Source organism: Microtus ochrogaster, chromosome 8, assembly GCF_000317375.1.
Source record: "Microtus ochrogaster isolate Prairie Vole_2 chromosome 8, MicOch1.0, whole genome shotgun sequence".
NCBI lineage: Eukaryota > Metazoa > Chordata > Mammalia > Rodentia > Cricetidae > Microtus > Microtus ochrogaster.
Genome location: NC_022015.1, coordinates 42,412,024 through 42,417,398, shown reverse-complemented (window position 1 = coordinate 42,417,398; position 5,375 = coordinate 42,412,024).

Genomic DNA, 5,375 nt, shown 5'->3' with positions numbered 1-5,375 from the left:
TGACAAGTGTATAGCTGGAGCACACTTAGAGGCCACTGGCAGTGGGACCAGGATTTATCTCTACTGCTTGTTCTGACTTTTTGTAACTCATTTTCTTTGGGGGGATACCTTACTCAGCTTACATATAGTAGAGAGGGCTTTGGTTCTTCCTCAAAGCAATGTGCCTTACCCTCTCTGAGGAGTAGACGGGGGTGGAGGGGGGAAGGTGGAGGAAATGGGAGGAGGGAAGGGAGAGAGAACTGGGATTGGTGTGTAAAATAAAAAGAGAGATTTTTTAATGAAATAAAAATATGAAAAAACAAAAAGAAAAAGAAAGCAAAAACCTATATAGGTATCAATGGTGTGGTGTACATATTTTAGTTTTTTAGAAATCTGCCAGATTTCATTCCTTTGAGTACCCTTTGGGTTAGTTCCTGCAGGTAGTGGTGTTTGGTTGTACAAATAACAAGTAGGACATCTCCTTATAATTTCCTTCATTTGTTGTCATGTAATGGAAAAGTCCTTTTGTAAACTTTTGCTGTTGATATTACTTTTTATAAAGTTCTGAGGCCTTCAGCACATTTTCAATAGATAATTGATTGATTTCTGCATTACCTTGTGCTGGTAGATCTGGCAGACACATATGGGATGAGATGTGTTTATATATATGGGGTAATGCCAATTTCTGATTATATCTTATTCCTGAATAAATAATAAAGTCAATTATATATCATCTGCTATAAATTAAGTGGTTTCAATATTTAAAACATATTGTGAATCAGCAACTATGTTGAGAGGTTACTTAAAATCTCTTAGTACCATTAGAATAGCATATAATACTGACTTGAAGAATTCCAAGGGATGGTATATTCTTCAATATATTGAGCATCTAGATGCTCCTGTACCAGATGTTCTAAGTCAGCAGTTTTTCATGTGTTAAAGGACATTGATTGACTGATATAGGCTTTTTAATTAACCATTTAAGGGTAGGGCCATTGTTACCTTTGAGTTTTGCAGTTGTTTTTTTTGTGTGTGTTTTTGTATAGCCTGAATGGTTGGTGACTGTTGAAAGGAGGCTGCTTGTTTGTTTCCTGGCTTCCCAGACTCCCAAAATAACCACACAGAAACTGTATTAATTAAATCACTGCTTGATCCATTAGCTCTAACTTTTATTGGCTAACTCTTACACCTTAATTTAACCCATTTGTAGTAATCTGTATATCACCACATGGCAGTGGCTTACTGGGTGAAGTTCCTGCATCTGTCTCCAGTCAAGGCTACATAGCTTCTCCTAAACTCTGCCTTCTTTCTCACAGCATTCAGTTTAGCTTTCTCTGCCTACCTAAGTTTTGCCCTACCAACAGGCCAAGGCAGTTTCTTTATTCACCAATTGTATTCATAGCATACAGAAGGGAAATCCACATCAGGTGATTTTTTTTATAATACCTTATGATATCCTTCCCAGAAACATGAATTGGTTTATGGCCTGTTTCTGAGCCTTCAGGATTGTTAATCTGTATATCCCCTTGTTGTAATATATCACAACCCCATATATGCACTGCTGTTACCACATATGGCCTCAGCCTTCATCTCTGTCCTTCTCTGTCACTATGCATTCAACCCATCTCTTTCTTTGTTTTACCAGAGATAGGGTTCCAATTCCTAGGAAATGAACATCTGCCTCCTGTAGAGGCCAATTCAGATGGCAAGATTCTGGAGTAATAATAGTTACATCTGCACATGTGTCTAGCAATCCTTCAATTATAATATTATTTATTTATTCTGTCTATTTTGGTCTTTGATCATTTGTAAACATCTGACAAAATATATATTTTCTATTGGAATTTTTGATTCATCCTCCATGGTTATTCTATAATGCAGATCAGTATGGATTTTTACAACAGGCACTGGATTTTCTAATTTTCCTGGGGAGGCATGTCTTCCATATTGAGTGGGAATGGCTAGACCTCTTTCAACCTGGGGGGTCTGTGAGAGGCCCCCCAAAGGAGTTTTCCAATGGTAATGTGTTACCTTTTGGATTCTTTTTGAACTACATTTATTGGTCAAATGTTGGCCTTTGCTGCATCTTCTTCATTATCTAGAAGGTTGGGGCCTTCTATTTGTGTCATTCCCAGAAGAAATGTTATTTCTAGGAATGTCCTGTCTACAATACCTTTTCAGATGCTCTATTCTAGCATAATTAAGACATTTGGTATTTTGATGTCTCTTCATACCTTTGGAAATCATTTCTTCTACCCAGGCCTCAATGTTATAGTCAAAAGAACTCAACATTGACTGTGTGTAGGATCCATTCATCCATTGGTAATTATCTGAGCTTTAAGGATCCAAGTATCTTTTTGCATTCTAAATTAGCATTTTCAAAGTCAGAATTTCAATGAGTACTCATCTAGTTTCTGGATCTACTACCCCTATTTGTACAGATTTATTTAATCTTTGCAAAAATGCACTAAATGGTTCTATTTAGGCTTTGTATAAACTTAGTATACGATTCAATTATTTTTCCTAGTTCTTGAATCTTGTCACAAGCAGTCGAGGTTGCTATACAACATATGGACAAGCTATGTTCATTGTACATAGCTTCACTATCCAAATGAGCACAACATCCCTCACCAAGAATTTGACCTTGGGAGGCCTCAAAACCACTGACTCTACCTTGATGTTCAAGTGCTTTAGCTTCTTCTCTCCAATAGCATTCCCACTGTAGCTATGGAACATGGTCTAATACAGCTGAGACTAATTGAAGCCAATCATGTGGAGTAACCTTATTTCTTGAATCCCATGTCTTTATCAATTGCCTCACATATAGTGGATGCAGGCCATAAGATGCTACTGCTTCCTTAGTATCTTTTGGACCTTTCATACGTATAGGTTACCATTTATATTCTGTATGTCCTTTTACTATTTGTTGGCTTTTCAGAAAAAGTAATAGGATAAGTAACTAAAACTCTTGGTAAGTCATCTCTGACTTTGAGAGATACTGGTGATGTTATGTCTTTACTCTTGTCTTCAGTTGTTTCCTTGCTTATCAGTTCCAGAAAGTTCTTCAGTGGTTTCAAATCTGCATATCACTGTCTTTTGTAGAGTGTGAATTTCTTGATCTGTGAATATTTCTAACAATTTCATCAATAAATTAACTTCTGATTTTCATCATGTACATATGATTCCAAGTCTTTAAGTTTTTCCATTAATGATATCATCTCATCCTTAGAGATTATTTGGATGGCATGTAGATTGCCTTCCAGGAGTAATGTTTTATCTGCTAACTTATTATAACTTTCAGTACCATTCTGTAAGGTTTAATAACCTATTGTCATGGAGTGAATTTTGATAATTATGGTTATCATTTTCAATGGTATGAATCCTTTCAGCCAACTTCTCATTACTAGTCTGAAAGGTCTGTATCATTTCTAAAAGTTTATCTTTCTTAATTCTGTTATCAAACCACTTATTTAAGTATATAATATGAAATTACAATCTAATAACAGCTATGGCTAAGAATGTATATGTCCCAGGGAGGTAATGTACCTCTTCTAGAATTTCCTCCATAGTAGAAATGAAAAGGTTTTTAATTCCTGAATGGTGATATTGTCTGCCATTATCAGATGACTTACTTCCATTAAAATTCTGGTTCAGATAGAATTTTAAGGCTGAAAACAATATGGGCCAGCAGGTGTCATAGTTATACCACTAATAGAGCAGCCCAGAGACACTGGAACTCTGATCCCAGTGTTACTAACTTGTGGATTTTTTTGGCAGAAATAAAAACCAAACTGAACGGATTTTTGTTAAAAAGATACCAGTCAGGGCGGCTGTGCAGCAGGTACACAGGACAGGCCATGGGAGTCACAGGAAGCTGTGGTAGCTGCCTGCGAGCCACACATGGAGTTGGCAGCAAGCCACAGGCACTGAGGGAGCCACAGGAAGCTTCTAGGGGGCCACAAGCAGCTATGTGGATGCTGTGCAGGGTGACAGCAAGTCAAGGTGCCACAGGAAGCCACGGGTGTATGGGCAGGGCAGGAGTGAAAACTAAGCTGGGGTAAATGGGAACTGGGAGTTCTAGTTTTTCTCCTGAACACAGGGGGCTAGGTTTGGATCAAGCTCTGGCCTATGCCAGTAACAACAAAAAGCCTCAGGCAAATGGTTTGTTTGTTTGTTTGTTTGTTTGTTTGTTTGTTTGTTTTTTGTGAACTCATAGCTCAAGCATTGGGCACCAAATGTAGCATAATTAATAAAAACCCAAAGACAGATATTGGGGTTCAATGTGAAGGTCAGAAAAACAAAACAGCTAGCCACTGGCTCTTACCTCTACCTCAGTCCAAAAATGGTGATACTGCCTCCAGGAATCCTCAGAATGAGACTGTGTCTGAGAACTGTTGAAGGAACAGAACAAACTCCATTTAGAGAAAGAACTCCATTTTAGACAGGACCTAACTAAGGGGGTGAATGCAGCCCAGCAAAGTCACAAACATTCCCAAGAAACTGTGCCTGCCCTGGTCAACATGATCTGGGAATCATTGGAATTGCTAATAATGTTGGGGCAGCCCTGTCTCCCCTCGTTATGATCCTCACGATGATCCTCTGCCTTCCTACCCTGGATCATCTTTGGAGACTTCTCCTTCCTTCGTGGCCCTGTCTCTCTTCTCCTTCCTGAGTCCAAGAATCAGTCTCTGCCTGTGGAAAATGAGTGAGTAACCACTCTACCTCCCACCTACAAGGACTTGTGTATCAATGGTCTATGGTGGAAAAGCAAAATGGCAGTCAGACATCTAGGCTTTTTCCCATCACTGAGCTTGGCGTAGGAGTCTTTCCTGTATCCCTTCATAAGGTAGATTCAAATCTGCTTGTATTTCTCTAGACACAAAGATCAGCTCTACTAGGATGCACTAGGAGATTTGTTGCCTTTATACAAAACACATGAAGTAAATTGTTATCATTATACATTAGTAACATATTTATGTATGCAGAAGCCAGAGAAGGGTATTAGATATTTGAACTCATACTTTTCCCATTCTAAGGATTTTACTAATGAGCCTGGAGATGAGATGGAAACCAAAGAAAATCAGTGAGACTCCTGGTCAACAATAAATAAATGGGACCTCCCCGAACTGGAGAAGCTTCTGTAAAGCAAAGGACACAGTCAATAAGACAATGTGGGTAACAGTTGTATGGCTAGGGCAGACTGAGGGGCCACTGGAAGTGGCACCAGGATTTATCCCTACTGCTTGTCGTGGCTTTTTGGAACCCATTCTCTCTTGAGGGATACCTTGCTCAGTATAGATATAGTAGGGAGGGCCTTGGTCCTTCCTCAAATCAATGTACCTTCAGTGGATGGAAATCAATGTACCTTCAGTGGATGGAAATCAATGTACCTTCAG